Source organism: Sciurus vulgaris, assembly GCF_902686455.1.
Source record: "Sciurus vulgaris genome assembly, chromosome: X".
Classification (NCBI taxonomy): Eukaryota; Metazoa; Chordata; class Mammalia; order Rodentia; family Sciuridae; genus Sciurus; species Sciurus vulgaris.
The window spans coordinates 11,951,491-11,976,198 of record NC_136471.1 but is presented as its reverse complement, the minus strand read 5'-3'; the positions used below and the strand labels follow the sequence as shown (position 1 = coordinate 11,976,198).

The following is a 24,708-nucleotide window of genomic DNA, read 5'->3' as shown; positions in this document are numbered from 1 at the left end:
GTCCAATAAAGAGAAAATTAAAGGTCTTATGGAAAATAGTTTTCAGTGTAAGTGCTGGTACTAAGCAGAGTCCAGTCTGATAATATTCCAATCTCTTAAGGTAGGAGGTGGAGGAAAGAGAAAAAAGAATCTGATTCAAGGATGTCCAACTATCTCAGTTTGATCAGAATGTTCAGTGGTAGATTGGGAAAGTCCCAGGAAAATCAAATGAGTTGGTTACCTTAGCTGATCCTTATGCTTAACTTCAGGTTGCAGCTTAAATTTTTAGCTTTCTGGAGACATGATATTTTGGGAGACTCTCAAAGTAGGCAGTGAGACAAGAGATGTAGTAAAGTTTCCTAAGTAATTATAGCCATCATAATAAATAATGAACTCCTACATTTGAGGGGAAAATATATATGAATATGGCCTACTACCTCTCCCACAATTATAAGAGACAGACTATGAAGATTAGAATCTGAATATGAATTGTCTATCAGGACAAATTTGATTCTTTTTTAAAATTTTATTTTTACAGACTGCATTTTGATTCATTGTACACAAATGGGATACAACTGTTCATTTCCCTGGTTGTACACGATGTAGATTCACACCATTCGTGTAATCAAACATGTGTGTAGGGTAATGATGTATTTCTCAGTCCACTATCTTTCCTTCTCCCATCCCCTCCCCCCTCATTTCCCTCTACATAATTCAATGTTCCTCCATTTTTCTCTTACTGCCTCCCATCCCCCACCCCTTAAATAGCATCATTCACTTATCACAGAAAACATTTGGCCTTTGGTATTTTCGGATTGACTTATTTCGCTTAGCATGATATTCTCCAGCTCCATCCATTTACCTGAAAATGCCATAATTTCATTCTTCTTTATGGCTGAATAATATTCCATCGTGTATATATACCACAGTCTCTTTATCCATTCATCTGTTGAAGGACATGTGTTGGTTCTACAATCTAGCTATTGTGAATTGAGCTGCAATAAACATTGATGTGGCTGTATCTCTGTAGTATGCTAATTTTAAGTCCTTTGGGTGTAAACTGAGGTGTGGGATAACTGGGTCAAATGGTGGTTCCATTCCAAGTTTTCTGAGGAATCTCCACACTGCTTTCCAGAGTGGCTGCACCAATTTGCAACTCCACCAGCAATGTATGAGTGTACCTTTTTCCCCACATCCACACCAACACCTATTATTGCTTGTGTTCTTGTGATTTTTATTTGACACTAATAAGCTACATTATTTTAATATGAGTGGATGTGGGATAGGAAGGAGAGAGATAAGAAAATTTCTTAATAGTTTCTGAAGGGGAGTGTTATATGTAGATTTACACAAGACATTGATATATGTTTAAATATGAGTGTTAGAAAAAAAGCTATCAGGAGCTGGGGTTGTAGCTCAGTGGTAGAGCACTTGTCTAGCACATGTGAGGCAGTAGGTTTGATCCTCATTTAAAAATATTTAAAAAATAAATAAAAGCAATCAGTATAATATTAGAAATGGGATATATAACCAAAAATTAGAAAGATTCTATAAATTTCTACAAAAACATGCTTGATTTTTGAAAAAGTCTCCCTTTTGCTATTGTTTGTTTAAATTGATTTTGCTTCTATATTTGATTAGTATTAAGTATTTGGGTTGCATGATGGGCATGATTCCAACCAAGGTCAAAACAAATCCTTGTCTTTTATACTATAAATAAGTAGTCTTTCTAAAGTATATTTAGTGCCAATACTTTTACATTTTCCTGTCTTTAGTTCATAATTTCACGATTTAAAAATCCTCCCAGCATAGTGCTGAAATGGTATCTAGTGTTATTAAGCACAAAAATTCTATGATACACCTTATGGAGAAAATGCAAGTGTTAGATGATCTTCATCCAGACATACATTATATTGTCATTGGTTATGGGTGTAATTTTAATACATTTGACAATATATATTAAATAAAGTATCCTTAAACAGAAGCACACCTAAAACAAGCTTATGTGATATTTGATCAACTCATGATTCATTGGGACAGGAGACCTGTAGGTACCTTTAAAAGAAAAACTTCAGACAAATTAAGTTTAGCATAGTTCATTTGAGGAATAAAAGAAAAAAGTATGAATTGGGCAGCACTCAGAAGCAGGAGAGGTTCAGAGACCTCCACCCAGCAACATAGTCAGGCAGTATTGATAGACAGAAAAAGGGCATGAGGTACAGAAATAACATGATTAGTTATCGTTTGATGTTTGCCTTATTTGGACAAGGTGTGATGGGCACTTGTCTTTTATGTTGATACAGTCTCATCAGCAATGTACTGGGACATAGTTATTTATTAGAAGAATATACTCTTAAGTTAGATTGCAGGTTTTCTTCTTTCTTTTCTTTTTTACATACTAAGGTTACAGTTAACTGCATAGAAACTCAAAGTATGGAGGTAAGTCAAGACCAAATTTAGTTTAACAACACTAGTCTTGTATTTCCTGTAGGAACAATGGTTCAGTAATCACTAAGTCAGTGTTGGTGATCACTTTATAACATGAATAAATACTATGAATATTGAGAATAGACTCTATATATGTATATGGAAATTTATAGAAAATTATGAAGCAATACCTACTATTTTCAGAAATGTATTGTTTGCACATCTAAAACAATCACACACTAAGTTAAAAAGTGTTTTATACATCCCAAAATTTTAAATCATATGTGCTGTAATCTCTTGCTGAAACACAACAAAATAAGAAGTTAATTATCAAGGGAATTATTAAATTCCCTGAGAATGTAGCTCACCAGTGAGAGCAGACTCCAGTATCTACTTGCCTAGGAAAAGTAGTCCTCTTGGAAGACCAGCCTTCCCTAGAGAGAATTTAACCCCTTAGTCTTCCAAGGCCCAGGGTGAGGAAAGAATTTCCCCAAAGTCACTTAAGCTGCATCGATGTATTCTGTCCATATTTGTGATAAATCATTATGTATTCCAGTTTAATCACATTAAAATAGCATTTTTTTTGTGTTGTATATTCAAATTCAGATACCAATTCATACATTTCTCAAAAAATACTATTTTGAATGAAAAGTTAAATCCATTTCCTAATGACAAAGTAAAATCACCTAAATATTAAAATGATTGCCCAAATTCCCTCTACTCCTTCTAGTCACTAAGGTTCCAGAAAACCTTATAACTCAATCTCAGTATGGACAGATGGTTTTCTATTTTGATAGGCTCTTGGGATATTTATGTTAAGTCCAAGAGCAAGAAGAACTATATAATCTTTACACCTTTTAACAAAATAATTGCATATTCATGGTATCCAGTGCTTAATACAATATTTAGAATAGTAGAATCACTTAGCGAGTGTTAGCTGTGGGAAAAATAAATATATTTATTTATTCTATCATTCCACAAATCCCCCAAACAATAGGATTAAAATCCATTCCTAAGAAAGAGACAATAACATCTCTGTCAGGAACCTGAAGTCAAATATAACATGTAATTTAAATAGAACTTCATTCATGAATAAATATATACATATATTCATAGAATGTGTGTGTGTGTGTGTGTGTGTGTGTGTGTGTGTGTGTGTGTGAGAGAGAGAGAGAGAGAGAGAGAGCAAGAAAAAGACTTCAAGGGAAAATCTGATAGGTGTCTGGCATTGAGAGATTCTTAGTTTAGCAGAGGGAGACATTTGATGAGGTCAGTTAGTTGCTATACTATTGATATTAAAATTACTTGACATGATTTTTCAGTGGACGCTTTCAGAATCCTATTTTGGCAGCTATTAACACTGATTCTGCTCCTGAACATAGCTGTTGCCATATTTGTACTTTACCAACCATAAGACTCACAGTATCAGATGTTTGCTGCCTAGACTGTCATGGCAGAATAGTTGATGTTTGACACTACAATGCTAACTGTACTTGAAGGACAACCTATCTGAGCAAAGGGCACTGTAAATCTTCATAGAATATGACAGATTGGAGATAGTCCCGTATTATTTATGTGAATGACTATTGCAGATTTAAGATACTCATCTTAGTCATTTCCTCATGATTCATGCGCCTTTTCCCTAACCCTCTAATTCCTGGACCTTTAAATGTCATTTAATAATGTAACTTTATAGCCAAATCTTGTATATGATAAGACCTGCATGTATACATTTTTCAAATAAATGGTATGCTTGTTTCTACCAAAAGTGATTCACATTACAAGGGAAATGAACCATTACAGACATATGTTGCAGAAAAAGCAATTTTCCAGAGATACAAGTCACTTGATGTAGATCCTCTTTTCAGTACTTTCTGCTTAAAATTGAGTTTGGTTCAAGAAAAAAATATAGTCTTTGAATCAGATTCTCAGGTGAAAACTTGAATTCTGCTTCTAGTTTTGCAGTCAACTCACTATAACTCTTCTTGCCCATTTTACTTTCCTCCGTCTCTATTCTCTGGGGTTATATGCTGGTTTCCTTTTCAGTTTTCCAAACTCCATTCTTGACACTCTAACTGATAACACACATTACCACGAAGTACAATATTATAAAATTCAATTATTGTATCTGTTCTCAAAAATCAGTGGTATCACAATATCTGATTTTAAATTATACTACAGAGCTGTAGTAACAAAAACATCATGGTACTGGCACCAAAACAGACACAAAGACTAATGGAAAAGAATAGAAGATACAGAGACAAACCCACATAAGTACAGGTATCTCATACTAGACAAAGGTGCCAAAAACATATATTGGAGAAAATACAGGATTTTTAACAAATGGTTTTGGGAAAGATGGATAACTTTCACCCTGCACAAAAGTTAACTCAAAGTGAACAAAGACCTAGGAATTAGATTAGAAAATTTGCAACTGCTATAAGAAAACAGGGTCAACACTGCAATACTGGTGCAGGCACTGACTTCCTGTATAAGAACCCTTAAGTTTAAGAAATAAAACCAAGAATCAGTAAGAGGGACAGAATCAAACTAAAAAACTTCTGCACAGCAAAGGAAACAATTAAGAGTGTAAAGAGAGAGCCTACAGAGTGGGAGAAAATCTTATGCCAGCTACTACTCAGACAGGGATTGATAATTGAAAATACATAAAGAACTTGAAAATCTTGGCACCCCCCAAAAATTAATAAATGGGCAAGAAAGAAATACCAATGGCCAATAAATATATGAAAAATATTTGGTATTTCTAGGAATCAGAGAAAGGTAAATCAAAACTATACCATGTTTCATCTCACTCTAGTTAGAATGACAGTCATCAAGAATACAAATAATAATAAATGCTAGGATGGATTTGGGGAAAAAGGTACACTCATACATTTTTGGTGGGACTGCAGATTAGTACAACCACTCTGAGAAGCAGTATGGAGATTCCTCAAAAGACCAGGAATAGAACTACCATATGATAGAGCTATCTGACTGCTCAGTATTTATCCAAAAGAACTAAAATCAGGATAATACAGTGATACAGGCACATTGGTGTTTGTAGCACCTTAAATCACAGTAGCCAAGTTATGTAATCATCCCATTTGTCTGTAAAAACATGAATGAATGAAGAAGAAAAAATATGGTATATATACACAATGGAGTTGTACTCAACCATATAGAAGAATAAAATCAGAGCATACAGAATGGAGTTCTCCACAACCATAAAAAAGAATAAAATCAGAGCATTTGGTGCTAAAGGATGGAATTGGAGATCATCATGCTAAGTGAAATATGCCAGACTCAGAAAATCAAGGGTTGAATATTCTCTCTCATGTGGTAAACTAGAGCAATGTAAGGATAAAACCCAGGGTTGGGATTCAGATATTATAAAGATTGAAGCTGAACAGAATATGAGGAGACTGAGGGGGAGGGAGCAGGGGTAGGAAAGGGAAGTAAATGCAGAAGGAGTTAGACAAAATTACACCATGTGCATGTATGTATCTTTATATGTTTCTATAAAGCAACAATTAAAAGTATATAAATGTGGAAGGTTGATCAGTAGAATACAAGAAGGGGAATAGGTGGAGGGAGGAAGGGTGAGAAGGCACAGGGAACTGAAATGGAGTAAGTTAAATTCCATGCATATATGATTATGTGAAAACGAACCCAACTGTTATGTACAACTATAATGTACCTATAAAAGGAAAAAAATAATTCACAATTGTTATGTCTCTACACATTTACTATACTTTTTATGTCATTTGCAGGAAAGTGGATGGAACTCGAAAGCATTATGTTAGCTGAAATAAATCAAACTTAAGAAAGTCAAGTTTTCAGTAAAATGTAGAAGACTAAGGAAAAAAGGACTGGCTGCTCTGAAAAGCCATCTTTGCATTGTTCCTGGGTCCAGCTCCTCGCTCGCCGCAACTACCTCGGCCGCCGCGGACTCCGGCAGCTTTATCGCCAGAGTCCCTGAACTCTCGTTCCCTCCTTAACCCACCGTGTCAGACGCGGCCACCGTGGACACTAGCTCCGAGATCGCCACCAAGGACTTAAAGGAGAAGAAGGAAGTTGTGGAGGAGGCAGAGAATGGAAGAGATGCCCCTGCTAATGGGAATGCTAAGGAGGAAAGTGGGGAGCAGGAGGCTGACAATGAGGTAGATGAAGAAGAGGAAGAGGGTGGTGAGGGAGAGGAGGAGGAGGAGGAAGGTGATGGTGAAGAAGAGGATGGAGATGAAGATGAGGAGGCTGAGGCAGCTACAGGCAAACGGGCAGCTGAAGATGACGAGGAGGATGATGTTGTACCAAGAAGCAGAAGACCGATGAGGATGACTAGACAGAAAAAAGGAAAAGTTAAACTAAAAATAAAAGGCCGCTGTGACCTATTCACCCTCCACTTCCCGTCTCAGAATCTAAATATGGTCACCTGGGAGCAGAGAGGCCCGCCCGCCCACCCGTCACGGGCAGTGCCACCCGCAAGTGACACGCGCTCTCCACCACCCAACCAAAACCACAAAGAGAATTTGCAACAGCGGAGAAAAAAAAAGAAAAAAAGAACCAAAACTTCCAAGGCCCTGGTTTTTTTCTTAAAAGTACTTTAAAAAAGGAAAATTTGTTTGCATTTTTTATTTACATTTTATATTTTTGTACATATGGTTAGGGGTCAACCATTTTTAATGATCTCGGATGACCAAACCAGCCTTTGGAGTGTTCTCTGCCTACTTCTGACTTTACTTGTGGTGTGACCATGTTCATTATAATCTCAAAGGAGAAAAAAAACCTTGTAAAAAAAAAGCAACAACAACAACAACAATAAAAATTCTAATAACTTTTTTTGTGTATGTACTTTAGCTGTACTATAAATAGTTGGCTTGTATGAGATGGTTAAAAAGGGCAAAGATAAAAAGGTCTTTTTTTTTTTTTCCTTTTTTTGTCTATGAAGTTGCTGTTTATTGTTTTGGCCTGTTTGATGTTTGAGTGAAACAATGTTGTCCAACAATAAACTGGAATTTAAAAAAAAAAAAAAGAGAGGAAAAAAAGGTGAGAGGATCCCACAAAATAGAAGGGAGATCTGTAGACTAGAGATAGGGGACCAGGGGGAGAGTAGAAGGAAGGGAAAGATGGGTCCTAAGAATAATATTGACCAATTTATGCTGTTATATTATGTGCATATACAAATGTGTAACAACGAATCCCACCATTATGTATAATTATAATGCACCAGTAAAAAAATAAAAAATGCCCGTAGGTTACTTTGAAAAAATTGAAGATCAGACTAACGTCAGACTTCTTAACTATGACACTGAATTCTTGATACGGATGGAATAATGTGTTTGAAATTCAAAAAAACTCCATAGTAGTTATCCAATCAACTGTACATGATGCAAAAATTCAGTAGAAATAAAATGATAATACAACAAAGTCAAGAGGAAAAAAGAAGGCACTGAGTATCAATTCAGATGAAAACTTCTTCATTTTAATATTACGTAGTCAACATTTTTTTTTTACCTCTTTAGCATCATGTCATGAACATACCTCTGAATCAAGAAATAGCAGTAGAAGGATATTATTTAAAGAAAATGATCATCACAAGCAAAACAAAAAGGATAGAATCTGGCAAAAGTGCTTACATTTGTTGAGTGTGACTACAAAGTGAAGAGGTAGGAAAATGTTCCTCATTTTAGAACTTTCTGTATATTTTCTTTTTTTTGGGGGGGGGGGGTCCTGGGGATGAAACATAGGGCCTTGCATATGCTAAGCATATATTTTACCACTGAGCTACATCTCAGTCCTTAGTTTCAGATTTTAAAGCATGTATAAACCTTTAATTTTAAGAAGATTGGATTTTTTTAAAGATTAATGAAATTTATAAGAAATATATATTATTCCAAGAGTTGGCCATCTGCCACCCATGATCCAAATCCTCTTCTCTCCCTGTTATATGTGGTCTACAAACACAGCCATCCTCTCTCATTTACCCATTGCATATGGCTGTTTTCACACTACATTAGCAGAATATGTGGTCTTTTAGACTGCGAAACCTCAAGTATTTACTGTTTGGATCTTTTCAGAACTTAAGCAGTCCCTGGTATAATGACATGCTAGGCAGCCACTGGCAAAATAAGGCAGGGTTCTATGGACCCTGGTATGGAAACATGATGCTGAATGAAAATTTCTGAGGATTATGGCTAGCATAATCATGGTTAATATAAGAAATTTATTATCTGCCATTGCATTTGCATATCACTAAACGAACTAAGAAGAATGCACACCAAATTTTGGGCATTGGAGCATGGGCTCAAGATCTCTCATTTCCTTGTATATTGTCTATTTTTATAAAAATGAGCATATAGCACTTTAATAACTTTTTAAAGTCAACATGGTTTTATCAACCCTATGCTTAGTGTCTGTCAGTGGTAGTTTCTCAGTCCTTCTAATGTAACCTGCACAGCCTCCTTTTACTGGGCTTGAGACCCCCTTCTGCAGTTCCAAGTCATGCCACTGGCAATACTTTCCCCTACTCCCAGTCACAGTCTTTATTTCCATTCCTCAAATGTGTCAGGTCCTGTCTTCCCTCAGGGCCTTTGAACATACTACTATTCCCTAGGCAAACCCCTACTCATCCCTCAGATCATATCCATCTCACTTCTTCAAGGAAATTCCCCTGACCCCTAAATTTAAATTGAGAAATCTGTTTTACTTTGTCATTGTGACTGCAATTTCCATTTAGTACATTTATCATTGTTTTTTATTATCCAATTTATGTGATTATTTGTTTAATATCTGTCTCCATCTCTGAATATTACACTTTGGTATATCATTATAGTCCATTAGACCAGATTTTAGTTTTAGAGTTTTATCTTTGAGCAGTTGTAATTACACGTAAGCATTTGTATTTCATGATGTTCACTAATTCTTAGAGATCTTCCAAAGAACAGAGAGAAACTTTACTTAAAAAAAAAAAAAAAACATTGTACACTTTGAATAAATCTAAGTCAGCAGTATAGGATCTTATGTTAGCTTATTTTTCAATATCTTGAAAGATTTTTCTTTTATAGTACAAGCAATTATTTCATTATTACTTATGAGTACTACTTAATAATTCCAAACTATTACTACTGTTGTTGTCATTATTATTAGTAGTATTTTACAAATCTGGGGTCAAGCTCAGAGCCATGCAAATACTAGGCAAGAGCTCTACCACTACACCCCAACCCTCCAGACTATTTTAAAAAAGACTAAAATAGTATGAAGATAGGATAATGATGGATTGCCAAGAAAATGATGCAATGCTGAAATAAATTGTCAACTTTCAGATTTCTTAATGCACTGTCCAAAGTATTGAATCATCCTTCAGTAAGGTATAAAATAAGACCAGATGTAATATCTTTATAGTCTATTCTTAGCATTCATTGATCACAACTGAGAATTAAGATTTTTTTCCAGCTATAATGGCAAAGAGAAGAAAATTGATATAGAAAAATATTTCACAATTATTAGACAAATCATAAGATGAATGCAAAGAAACAGATATCAACACACTAGATGCTAATAATGATGGTGAAATTGATCAAATAAGAAGAGAAATATGAGATTATATGAATCTTTGTATAGTGTTATCCAAAGTGAATTTTCTCAAATTCAAGATTATGTGAACAAATGATATATTTGTGAGGACAAAAAGGAAATGTATTGTTTTCTAGTTAGTTCTTCAACAGAAACTACCTCACTACATGACATTTTCGTATAAGAATCTGACCTATCACTTTTTGCTAAGTACAATAGGGTTGTATTTCATGTTTCCTAATGATTGTATGCCCAGATTTACTTGTTACTAAAAGGTTGACAATGATCAAATTTCATAGTAAAGTCATTTTCACTATCCCTATGTTTTCATTTATGTAAGTTATTCATAAAATGCCTTTGAAATGTAAGAAAAAATAAAGAAGTGTTCATTGTACACAGATGGCAAATGTTGAAGACCAGACTATCTGTCAAAGGTCATAGAACCTGTTCATTTTGCTTATTCCTGAATTTCTGACACCTAATAGGTAATAGCTATTAAGTGCTTACTATATACTGGGGACTATTCAAATGCTTTACATGAATTAAATCACTTAAACTCCAAAATAAAGCAGTGGTTATCTCCTATAATTACCCCATTTTACAGAAATAGAAATTGAAGCTCCATGAGAATAAGTCACTTGCTCAAGGTTACACAATATGTGGAAAGCAGGATTCTATTCCAGTTGATCAAACTCCAGAGTTCACAGCCTTATACAGCATACTGACTTTCTGACACAGTGCCTGGATTATAGTACATCTCCAACAGATATCTGCTGAATGAAAATGAGCATCGTGTACTAGCCAAAGCAACATGTAATAGCTCTGAGATGAGAAGCATTATTGAAGAATAAACAAACAACCAAAATTAATTTAGTTGAAATATTCATGGTTGGACTTGAGTTTTGGGTAGTTCCAATAAAATCAGTTCTGGAGTAGCATTTGCATCTAAGTCTGTATTATCACTGGATGTTTCTGTCCACTGACAAATGGTTTGTTCCATTTTAAGAAGTTTTTCTGGTAATCATTTATTTTGTTTGCATCATTGATTCATTGAATGAATATTGGTCTTGTGCCCGATCTATATCAAGCATTGTGTTAAATATTGAAAATACAGTCATGAGAAAGAAAGGCTTTTTTAGAGACCCCACCAGTCTAGAAATTTTTTTTTAACTTTTTGTTTACATTTAGCAATATTGATTCTGGACTTTCATATTAAATATTAATTGAATATTGTTCTTGTCTAAAAATGATAATATATACATCTTAATTGCCATGAACTATTTTTGAGAAGTGGAGAAAGTCTCTTGTGTTCTGGGAACAAAGTTTTCCAGTTTTATAATTTGGAGCTGTGTTGATCAATATATAGCCATTAACCACATGTGGCTATTTTAATTTATATTTAAATTACTTTAAATTAAATAGCACTAAAAGTTCAGTCCCTTAATCACACTAGCCACATTTCAAGTACACAAGTAACAACATGTGCCTAGTGACTAATATATTGGACACTGCGGATACAGAATATTTCTATCATTGCCAAAATTTCTGTTGGACAGTGCCAATTTAGCGAATATTAATTGGCATAATTCCTCATCACTATCACAAAAGGTTTTGAAATATTTTATCCTGTTCTTCAGATGATAAAAAGTGAATTATTGCTTCTATTTTTAGATGCAAAGACACCATCTATAATTCCATTATGAGTCTCTGTATAAAGAGTTCCTATCACACATAACATATAATATTTTAAAAATATAATTTCAAAATTGGGAACCAATGTCAGGAAACCAGTGAATCACTCAATTGTACTCTACCTGTACAATGCCAATAATTGTTGATTCTAGTTCCACAATCTCAGTAATCTCAGGAAGCTCCTTCATCACACGAAATAATGATATAAATTTACACAATGATGTAAATTTCAGCAGGTTTTTAACAAATTACATAGCATCCTATAACTTTACTCTGCTTGAACTGTCTGATATATCCCATTTTCACATATGCATATAAAATTACACACAAATAATTGACAGCACTGAGACTTAGAGTTCTTTCCTCACAAAAATCTTGTCACAGTTGACTCCAAACAGAATGTGCATGACAGTTGGTTTATATTGCTATTGGCTTTTCCTTTTTAAATTTTGCCATGATTCAGTTATATTATCTCTCACATTAACAGTGCCATCATAGGTCTGACTCTACATTTTATTTAAACCAAGTCTGATTTTCTAGGGTTCAATTTTTATAACCTTGGATAAATAGGTCCCATTTGTCTCCTCAACACTGATGAAACTCAAGACACTATCTTTAATTAAGATAGCCTTTGACATTATTTTTGGCTGTGTGATCCAATGTGACAGCTGTTCTTTCACTGCACTATCATTTTTCTCATCACATATTTTCAAATAAGCCAAGGAAGCATTGATTTCATTCAAAATTCCCAACAACATTTCAGCCTTTATTATTCCAATGATTGAGTTTTGAATTTGTACACTTCTCCAGGAATCACATTCTGAGCTCCCCAGGGAAATCTTTCTCATTTTAGCTTTCACTTTGATTTCTAAAAAAGCCAAATACTTCCTTTATACATAGATGAAATAAACATTCTGAAGAGCAAATACTGATTCCAATAAATAATCATAATGTATCTGAATATCAGGAAAAATATTCAAAGCACTACATATATCAAGACATTGCTTCTGTTTTGCTGTAAAGATACACCGTGGTTGCTCCCTAGAGTAACATTGCCCAGGTTAAGGAAAATATTTGCCTCATAATAGCTGCATAATTCAGAGCAATTGCTTAACCTTTCTAAATCTTAGCCTCTTCATTTGAAAAAGGGGAAAACCCTAGTACTTATCATGGTAGAAAAGATTATCAAAAGAAGTAAGGCATGAATTAGGCATAGTTCTATTTTGATTTTCCATCACGGGACACTTCTGTGTTTGAAAAATCAGCCACTTATGACAAGCTTAAGGGGTTATATATGATCTTTTATCCATGATACAGCGTATGACATAAGATTAGCCAAAAGGATGTTGAAACCTGGAACTTTGAATCTGAAGTAAGAGACATAAGAAGCAAGAACAGTACGGAATTTATTGCAGTAGCATATATGGTTCTGGTAATGGCATTTGGTATATCGTTTACTGTTCTAGTAAGGGGGGTTATAAAACAAGTCTTTTTCATTGACATGCACTACATTTTAAGTGTATGTTAAGTGAAAATAAAAATAAAGATTATTTTTTCTAAGTACATCTACAATATTTAGTGTCTTGTACTATATTAAGTATCTTTTATAAGTATTTTTCAGGATTTTGGAATTTGGGGTATTTAGAAAATCCTGCAAGCATCATTAGACTTTCATTTGCTCCATTTATCTGCTGGACAAATGACATTTCTTCTTTGCAGATTGCCATTTGTTATCACTGAAATAGATATAATTATAAAGGATGAAGAGTTTGGTTTTTTGTCACATAGTAAAAGAGAAGCTTTTGAAAGATTTGAAAGAAAAATAACATATTAGATCTGAAACGATCACTGTGGAGTAGATGAAGTAAGTATGAAGGAAGAAGTGAGATGAGAAAGATATTTTAATAACTCAGATGAGAAATCATGGAATCTTGGAGTAGGTTAGTAATAGGTAAAATAAAATTCAGAGGATTCACTCAAGAATTACTTAGGAAATTTAATTGTGAAAGCCTGTTGCCCAGTTGGATATTGAGAATGGGATATAGAGAACAAAATAACTGAGGTTCTTGATGTAAGAACTGTACGTTTCTAGGGGCCAGGGAAGTAGCTCATTTGGTAGAGTGCTTGTCTCACAAGCACAAGGCCCTGGATTCAATCCCCAGCACTGCAAACAAACAAACAAACAAACAAAAAACCCAAACAAACAAACAAACAAACAAAAAACCAAAAAAAAACCCTGTACATTCCTAAATAGTTTGTAGTTTTTATATTTTCTTTAGGCTAAATAATATTGAGAAAAGTACCTTTTAAGATTTTTTACAAAAAATTTAAACATATCCAAAGTAAAGCAAGCAGTATAATATGTTACCTTACATCCTCTCCATTTCCTAGTCTATACATATTGGTACTGAGGATTGAACCCAGGAACACTTTACCACTGAGCTACATCTCCAGTTCATTTTAGTGTTTGACCCAGAGTCTCACTAAGTTTCTGAGACTGTCCTTGAACTTGCTATTCTCCTGCCTCAGACTTCTTTGCCTATGTTTGAATCAAGGTACTTGTTTTCTTGCTCTTGAGCTTTTTGAGTTCCTTAAGTATTTTGGATATTAACCCCTTATTAGATATATGGTTTGCAAATATATTCTCCCATTCTAGATTTTGTCACTTCATGCTATTGTGTGTTCTTGTGCTATGCAGAAGCTTTGTAGTCTTTTGCCATTTTATGTGAGTGTTGTGAAGGGGTCCAATTTCATTCTTTTGCATATGGATATCTAGTATTTTCTTCTTTATTATTATTTTTGATTGATTGTATACAAATGGGGTACAACTTTCATTTCTCTGGTTGTACATGAAGTAGAGTCACACTTTGTGTAATCAAACATGTACATAGGATAATGATGTTTATCTCATTATCTTTCCTTCCCCCGCCCCCTCCCCACCCCTCATTTCCCTCTACACAATCTGTCCTTCCTCCATTCTTCCCTTACCCCCTCCCCGATCCCCCAATATGTATCATCATCCACTTATCAGAGAAAACATTTGGCAGTTGGTTTTTTTGGGATTGGCTCATTTCACTTAGCATGATATTATCCAATTCCATCCATTTACCTGCAAATGCCGTAATTTTATTCTTCTTTATGGCTGAATAATATTGAAGAGAGAGCTTACAGAGTGGGAGAAAATCTTTGCCACGCAAACTTCAGATAGAGCACTAATCTCCAGAATGTATACAGAACTCAAAAAACTTTACACCAAGAATACAAATAATCCAATCAACAAATGGGCTAAGGAAATGAACAGACACTTCACAGAAGAAGATGTACAAGCAATCAATAAACATATGAAAAAATGTTCAACATCTCTAGTAATAAGAGAAATGCAAATTAAAACCACCCTAAGATTCCATCTCACCCCAATTAGAATGGCGATTATCAAAAATACAAGCAACAGGTGTTGGTGAGGATGTGGGGAGAAAGGTACACTCATACATTGCTGGTGGGGTTGCAAATTAGTGCAGCCACTCTGGAAAGCAGTGTGGAGATTACTCAGAAAACTTGGAATGGACCCACCATTTGACCCAGCTATCCCATTCCTTGGCCTATACCCAAAGGACTTAAAATCAGCATACTACAGAGATGCATCCACATCAATGTTCATAGCAGCTCAATTCACAATAGCCAGATTGTGGAATCAACCTAGATGCCCTTCAATAGATGAATGGATAAAGAAACTGTGATACACACACACACACACACACACACACACACACACAATGGAATATTATCTAGCATGTTCAATGCCATTTATTTAAGAGAATGTCCTTTCCCCACTGTCTATTCTTGGTAACCTTTTCAAAGATTAGTTGACTTTATGTAAGTGGGTTTATTTCTTGGCTCTCTATTCTGTTGCAGTGGTTAATGTTTGTTTTTATGCCAGAACCAGACTGTGGTGATTACTATTCCTTTGTGATATACTTTGTAATTGGGAAGTGTTGAACCTTCAGGCTTGTTCTTCTTTCTCAATAGTACCTTGGTTATTTGGGGTCTTTCATGATACAGTAAGAATTTTAGAATTAATGTTTTTTTCTCTTTCAGTGAAAATGCCATTGGAATTTTGATAAGGATTGCATACTATGGATAACATGGACAGTTTAACAATATTAATTCTTCCAGTTCATGAACACAACATTGATTTCTATTTATTTCTGCCTTCAGTTTCTTTTATTGCTTTTTGTACTTTTTAGCACACAGATCTTTCACCTCTTTGATTAAATGTATTCCTAATATTGTTTGAGTATTGTAAATGGGATTAGTTATCGTTTGTACTTTATTTTGTGTTCCTGCTTTGTTAATTTTATTATTTTATAGTTTCAATGGACAGATAATACGTACTATACCTTGTAAAACATGATGTTTTGAACTGTATATACTTTGTGAAATGACTCAATGAAGCTAATTAATTGTATTATCACATGCAGCTATCATTTGTATGGTACAAATAGCTTACATTAAATTTCTTAGCATTTTCAAGAACACACTATATTATTCACAATAATCAGTATGTTCTAAAATAGGTCTCTTGAATTTATTCCTCCCATGTAACTGAAATTTTGGATCCTTTGTCCAATATCCCCTGAATCCTCACCCCACCACAGTCCTTGGTTACCACAGATCTGCTTTCTCTTCCTGGCTTATTTCACTGAAAAAAGAAAAAGAAAAAAATATATATAATGTTTTCTTGACCTGTTCATCTATTTATAGGCATGTAGGTTGATTTCCATATCTAGACATGGGAGTACAGATATCTACTTGACAGACTGATTTAATTTCCTCTGGGTACATACTCAGTATTGGGATTGCTGGATCATGTGATAGTTTTGTTTTGTTTATGGTTCTTTGAAGAGCCTGCATACTATTTCCAGTAGTGGCTGTGGGTGTACTAATTTGTATTCCCAACAGCAGTATGCAAGGGTTCCCTTTTCTCTATGTTCTTACTAACACCTGTCACCTTTTTTCTTTTTGATCATATCTATGCTAACATATGTGAAGCGACATTGCATTATGGCTTAAATGTGCATTTTTCCTGATGATTAGTAATATTGAGAATTTTTTCATGTTCAGTTGCTCATTTGTATGTCTTGGAAAAAATGTCTACTCGGGTCTTTGGCCCATTTTTAATTGTCTTTCATTGCTATTAAGGTAACAATTCCTTATATGTTTTCTTTATTAGCATCCTATCAGATACATGGATTGCAGTATTTTCTCCCATTCTGTAAGTTGTCTTTCACTCTGTTGATTGCATCCTGTGCTATGCAAGAACTGAAGTTTGATTTAGTTCCATTTGTTTGTTTTTGCTTTTGTTGTCTGTACTTTTGTGGTCATATTCAAAAATTCATTGCCCAGACCAATGTGGAACCTTTCCCCTATGTTTCCTTCTAGCAGTTTTAGAGTTTCAAGTCTTACATTTAAGTCTTCACTTGATTTTTAAATTTTTTTTTATTTTTAACATAGTTCTTTTATCTACTTAATTACACTTATTAAGGGCACATGGTTTAAACAAATTACTACAGTTACATAGTATTTTCCTATTTCCAAAAAGCATTTTTATATTTACTGCTCAGCAACCAGATATGGTAAACAGACATTATCATTCCCATATTATGAATTTAAAAAACTGAGGGACAGAGAGATTTACTTGCTCAGTTGCATTATGAGAGGAAACTGAATTGGAGGGGTAACTCCCAATTGTACACAGAAAGCAAGCAATTATTTGGATGTTTCAGAGCAAAGAAAAAGCCTCAGACTTCTTTACTTCTGAGATGAGGTAGAATATCTCCAAACTCATGTTGTCTGAACAGCAGTATTCAGTGGAGCCTGCTTGTACCTTTCTAATAGTGTTAATATTCATAGAAAAGTGAATATTCACATTGTTTTGTATCTCCAACTACCATTAAATTTACAAGCAAAAATAGAGCAGAACATGATTTTATAAAAGAGGAAAACCCAGGGAAAAGTGTGTCAAACTCCTCAATGATTTACCATTGCTGAGATTATTCCTTAACAAGAAAACAGTTAAAAGAATTTTCTCCCAAAATTTTCACTTGATTTTTAATGGATCTTTTTACATAGAGCGTAAGATAAATGTTCAATTTCATTCTTCTGCATGTTAGATCTAATTTTGCCAGCACCATTTATTTATTAATTTGCCTGTTGTTTGTTCCTAGTTACTTTGCCAAAAATCAGTTGGCTGAAAATTCATAGAGTAACAAATCTAGTTTGGGCCCTGTTTTCTAATCTTTAGATGTAGGTGTCTGTTTTTATTGCCAGTACCTTGGCGTTTGATTACTGTAGCTTTGAAGTGTATGGAGAGATCAGGTAGTATGATACCTCCAGCTTTGTTCTTTTTGCCTGAGATTGCTTTGGCTGCTTGGTGTCTTTTGGGTTCCATAAGAACTTAGAAGTACTTTTATTATTTTTGTGAAGAATATCAATGGTGCTTTGACAGGGATTGCATAAAATCTGTAGATTAATTTGAATATTATAGGCATTTTAACATGATGAATTATTCTAATTCATGACCACAAGATGTCTTTCCTTTTATTATGCCTTCTTGAGGTTCTTTCATGAATGTTTTGTAGTTTTCAGTATGGAGATTTTTGATTTACTTCATTAAATTTTTTCCTAATTTTTTTATATTGAAAATGAAATTGTTTTCTTAATTTCTATTGCAAACATTTCACTGTTAGTATATAAAAAGTTACTGATTTTTGTATGCTCATATTGTTATCTGTTAACATTATTGAATTTGTTTATTCTAATAGTTTATTAGTATAGTATGATCTACATAAAAGATACAATCTGCAAACAGAGATGATTTCACTTCCTTTTTCTGATTTGGATATATTTCTTTCTTTCTTTTGACCAATTGCTCTGTCTAGGAATTTCAGTACTATGAGGATTTTTGTTTCAAGGTTTATTACAGACATTGGTCAGTAATTTTTTTTCCTATAATGTCCTTGTCTAAATTTGGTATCAATGTAATGCTGCTCTCATAAAATTACTTTTTTAAAATTCATTTTTATTGTAAACAGATGGGATACATCTTGTTTCATAAAATTACTTTTGAAAATTTCCTTTTATTAATAGTTTTGTAAGAGTATAAAAAGGATCATTGTTATTTCTTTAAGTATTTGATAGAATTCAATAGGGAAACCCCCAGGTACCCATTTTCTTAATGGTATAGTTTTCATTACTGATTCAATCTTCTTACTAATTATTGGTATGTTCAGATTTTCTTTTTCTTCATGATTTAGTATTGGTAGAATATATGTGTAAGGAATTTATTTATTTCTTCTAGGTTTTCCAGTGTGTTGGCATGTAAATTTTTGATCTTTTCCATTGCTGTGTTATCTGTTGAAATGTCTCCTTTTTCATTTCTGATTTTATTTATGTGAGCCTTATTTATTTCTTAATGTAGCTAAACGAATGTCACTTTTGTTCATCTTTTCAAAAAACAGCTAGTGATTTTGTTGTTCTTTTCAATTGTTTATCTGCTCTTTATTTCATTTATTTCTGCTTTTATTATCACTTTCTTCTACTAATTTTGAGATGAGTTTGTTCTTTTACTTGTTTATTGCATTACAGTATTATGTTATTTATTTAAAACCTTTCTTCTTATTTGATATATATACTTAAAGTAATTTTTTAATTGTAAATGTATACAATATCTTTATTTATTTATTTTTATGTGGTGCTGAGGATCAAACCCAGTGCCTCATGTGTGCTAGGGACACATTCTACCACTGAACTATATCCTTGATGTATATATTTTTGCTACAAATTTCCTATTTAGAACTGATTTTATTGCATCTCTTAAGTTTTGGTGTTCTTGGTATTCATTTTTGTTTGTCTCAAATTATATTTTTCATTTCCTTTTTAATTTCTTCTTAGACCCCTTGTTTGTTAAAGACCATGTTTTTTAATTTTCATATATTCATGAGTTTCCAAAATTCTTCCTGTTCTTAATTTCTAGTTTCATACTATTGTGGTGGAAAAACATATTTGATATAATTTCAGTTCTTCTAAATTTGTTAGGACTTGTTTTGTGGCCTAACAAATTATCTATCCTGGGTAATGTTCTGCTTGCACTTGAAAAGAATGTGAATTTCTGTTGCTTTCAGATGAAATGTTGTATATATGCCTGTCCAGTCTGGTTAAAAGTTTAGCTTGTGTTCAATTTTTAAAACAATTTTATTTCTGTATGATCTCTGTATTACTCAAAGTTGGCTACTGAAGTCTTCTATTATTTTTATGATATTGTATGTCTCTTTTCATATCTATTAATATTTTTTATGTATATATGTGCTCTGATTTGGGATGCGTATACACACATATATATATATATATACACATACATACATATACACAAAACATTATTGCATCTTGAAGATTTGATACCTTAATCATTGTATAATGACTTGTCTCTTTTTATAGTTTTTGACTTAAAATCTATTTTAGCTGATATAAGTGTTGCTACTTTTTCCTCTTTTGATTTACATTTTCATGGAATATCTTTCTATTGTTTCAGTCTCTATGTGTCCTTAACTATAAAGTGATTTTCCTATAGGCAGCATATATTTGGGTCTTGCCCTTTTATCCATTCAGTCACTCTGTCTCTCTTGATTGAGAAATTTTATCTGTTTGCATTCAAGGAAATTGTTGAATTTCCTTGGTAAAAAATTTAATACTGCAGTATTGCTCATTGTTTTATGATTGTTTTGTGAATCTTTGTTCTTGTTTTCATTTCTTAAGGTACTTCTTTGCTATTAGATGACTTTCTCCAGTGGTATGCTTTGATTACTTCTGGCATTTTACGTATCTACTATAGGATTTTATCATGTGATTACTATTGAGGCTTACAAAATGTGTCCTATAATTACAACAGGCTATTTTCAGTGGATAAGAATCTAACATTGATCACAAAAAATAACTCTATTCCTTTATTTGTCCCCTTTACATTTTATGTTGCAATATAACAATTTATCTATTTTATATTGTATATATCTTATCATAGTTATCATTATTTTAATAGTTTTGTCTTTTCACTTTATACTAAAGATAGAAGTGATGTACATACCACCATTATAACTTTAGAATATTTTGAAAATTACTGTGTTTTTACTTTTACTAGTGAGTTTCAAATTTTCATATATTTACTAGTTATCATCCTTTTCTGACATCTTGAAAAACTCCTGTTCAAATCCCTTGTAATATAAATTTGGTGGCAATGAACTCCATCACTTTCAGTTTGAAAAGTTTCTGTATTTCCTTTATTTACTTTTCTAGGCACATTATTCTTGTTTGGCAATTCTTTCTTCAGTTTTTAAAATATGTCAACCCATTCTCTTCTGACTCTTAAGATTTCTGTTTAGAATCTATAGCTAGCCATATTAGAACTCCCTTATATGTAAGTTTCTTCTTTTTTACATTCAGGATACTCTTTGTCTTTGATTTTTGGCAGTTCGATCATAAGATGTCTTGGTGTAATCTTGTTTGGATTTCATCTGATTAGAAATAGTTGGCCTTCCTGTACCTGTATATTTATATCCTACAAACTTGGAAATTTTTCTCCTACTATTTCTTCAAATATACTTTTTTACTTTGTTGTCTCTATTCTCTTTCTTTAAGCCCTAGACCTCAAATATTTGCTCTTTCAATGTTATGCCATAAATCCTGTAAGCTTTCTTAATTCCTTATCAATTCTTTTCCTTTTTATTCTTTTAGCTGATTAATTTCAAATGACCTGTCTTCAATTTCACAAATTCTTTCCACTGCTTGATCAATTCCACTTGGGATGCTCTCTGCTGGGTTTTGTCATTTCATTCATTGCATTTTACAGCCTCAGCATTTTAATTATATGATTTTATTTCTGATGTTTGATTTTATTTTATAATTTCAATTTGTTATATTTCTTATTTTGGTTATGTATTCTTTTCCTCTTATCATAGAAGTATTTATCTGTATTGTCTTGCATTTCACCAAGCTTACTTAAAATAATTATTTTTATTTTTCTTCATGCAGTTCATAATATATCCATTTCTTTGAGGTTCACTACTGGGAGACTCTTGTGCTCTTTTGGTGTTGCTATGTCTCCTTTTTTCATTACTCTTGTTCCTTTACATTGATGCCTACACATCTGATAGAGCAGTGTATTAGGGTTCTCTAGAGGAACAGAACCAACAAGATATATGTGTATGTGTGTAAATGTATATTTGTGATTATAAAAATGTATGATTTATTAGATTTACTTACATGCCAGAAGCTGAATAGTCCCACAATGGCTGTCTGCAAGCTGGAGAACTGGAGGAACCAGCAGCTGCTCAGTTCAAGAAGTTGGAGCCTCAGAACAAGAGGGATCAATGACATAACCCCAATCTGAAACTGAAGGTCTGGGAACTCCCTGGAGTCACTGGGCAGAGTCAACTTTGGAAGAATGAAGGAGCTGGAGTGTGATCATAGCAGCAATCAAGAACCAACTCGAGAAAAATCAAGCTGGGGTCTGCTGCTGCTTCCTTTTTCTTCCAACTTTTGTTCCATCCATGTGTCCAACCTAGGACTGTACTGCCCATGCTTAGGAAGGGTCTCTGCTTCAGTTCACTGTTTCACATGTCAATCATTTCTAGAAATACCCTCACTGAGACAACCAGAAACCTCTTAATCTTCCACATGGCATCTCTTAATCCAATCAGGTTGACAATTCAGATTAACCATCACAGAGCAGTCACCTGTTTCAGATTTTACAGGCTAGTTTTGCTGCCTATGGAGAGATGCAACAGCACTCACTAACTAGAGTACAGTAGTTCTGGCACCAGTGAAGTTACCTGTACCTTCATGCAGCTTATCACAACAGGTCTGTAGTGAGTGATTAAGATTGCCGAAATCCTCAGTGGTCAATGTCATAAACTTCTGGAGTGACAGTGTAGGTTGTTGGAGTCTGGTGGTAATGACACTTAAGTCCTCTTAGTATCATTTTGTCCCACCAGAGAAGTTGTGGCTAAGATGGTTTTTATTAGCACTGGGTCTGGTTTGTGGACTCGTTTGCAGTGATGGCGGCACCAATGTCTGATGAGAGACTCTTGTGGAGTAGTCATGAACCTGAGGCCTAAAGTACAAACATGCCTAGAAGGACTGTGGCTCTAGGATCTGGGGAAATAAAGGTGCTGCTGCCTAGAGCACAAGCACCTTTGCTGCCATGATTGTAACAGGATGTAAGGCACAGATGCTTTCAAAGGAGCCAGGGGAGCCAGGAATGGGAGCGCTGGTATGAACAGCATTACAGTTGCTCCAGGGTGAGTAGATCCTAGTTTCCTATAGTGGTTGAACCAGTGCTAGAAACAGGGGTAGGGAGAGGGTGGCTCTGGGGCCCAGAGTGAAAACGAAATTGTTCTGATGGTGACTTTGATGTTTGAGGTCTGAACGTGCGCAGCATATTCTTGGAACCTGGATATGAAGTATAGGTATGTGTTACCTCCAGCAGTTCTGGGGGCAGGACAGTGTCTAGCACACTGCAGTGGATGAGCCGGTGCCTGTAGTGTGGACACGTGCAATGAGAGCTTGCCTCTGGGACCCAGGATGTGAACGAGCTCATTCTGTTGATGACTCCAGTGTGTGAGACACAGGTAGGTACAGTGCAGCCACAGATCCTGGGTCTGGATTGTGCTCATGGATTGACTGCAGTTCTGGAGTCAGAGTCTTCATAAGGTTTGGAGAGGTTCCCTTCCCAAAGTGGTTCAACAGCAGCAGTTTCTTAGGTCAGGAAGGGGTGTGGAGTCTTGTCTCCCTTTTTGGGTTTTTCTGGCAGGATTGCCTGTTGCTTACCTTAGTGGCAAGAGATACAGGCATCATCTGAGGAGCAGAGGATATATATATATATATATATATATATATATATATATATGCATACACATAAATAATCTTTTGGGGACGGGGAGATGAATGAAGGCTGATATTCCTACCTTGCCATCCTGGTGACACCACTTAGTTAAGCTGTTTTCTGATACAGGAAGTCCCCTGCTCCAGCTCCCCTCCCGAAGCAAACATAAACAGGCACAATCACTAATATAATTTGCATGTGTGATTTTTTTGCATTTCTGCAATTCAATATAACACCCCCATATCCACCCACAGCAGGTATTTAGTCACTAGAACATCAAAGAGAAACTCCTAAGGGGGGAAAACAGAGAAAAAAGTGAAGAATGTGTCAGGATTTGTGGAAATTGGCTTCTCTTCCTTAGAAACTGTTCACACTGAATCATAACCATGAGAAAAAGATGAAAAATGGTCTTGAAACTGAACAAATCTTTTTTTTCATTTCTACTCTGTTGTTCTCTTTGATTCATCAGATGAAAAAGAGCTCTTTTGTCACTGTGCTACCAACACTCAGTATAAGAGCATTTCTAAGAAATATAAGCTAAGATGGGGCATTAATCAAGATTTTGAAACATAGGCAAATGACTCTCACCAATACATAATGACAGAAGGTCTCGACCTCTGGTGTGAATTTTAAGTTTTTTTTTCACACATTAGACGTTGAAAATATAAATGATCTATTTTTTGAAGAATTCTACCAGATCATAAGAATCATTCTCTAGTTACAGAGCAATACATTTTTACAACTAGGATCCAAAAAATGCCATGCAATAAAAATGTGAGACTTGTAACACAAGCTTCTTTCTTTTGAAGGGGTCATTTTCAATCCTACCTACAATATTTCTATAACATATGGATTTAAAATATTCTTAAAGATAAAACATGAATTTACCTTGAAATCCTTCATAAATAGAAATGCAAACACACATTCTAATTTGTATCCATTTTCAAGTCTTTAACTATGAATCTGTTTCTTTTTATAAAGGAAAACAAAAGCAACTCCAAAAGATTTTTGCAGAGAGTTATAAAAGAAATATACATGAACTTCTTCCAGTATTGACATTGCTTCAGATAATTTCCAAGATATTTTGAAAGCTGACATTATGAAGTATC

General features: G+C 34.2%; 1 pseudogene across 1 annotated transcript; it reads left to right on the top strand.

Moving 5' to 3' along the window:
• The first annotated feature begins 2,190 nt into the window (after positions 1 to 2,190).
• Positions 2,191 to 6,811, top strand: LOC306651179 (prothymosin alpha-like; annotated as a pseudogene). Its single transcript has 2 exons — positions 2,191 to 2,248; positions 6,418 to 6,811. The product of its transcript is annotated as a prothymosin alpha-like (transcript).
• Positions 6,812 to 24,708: the final 17,897 nt, after the last annotated feature.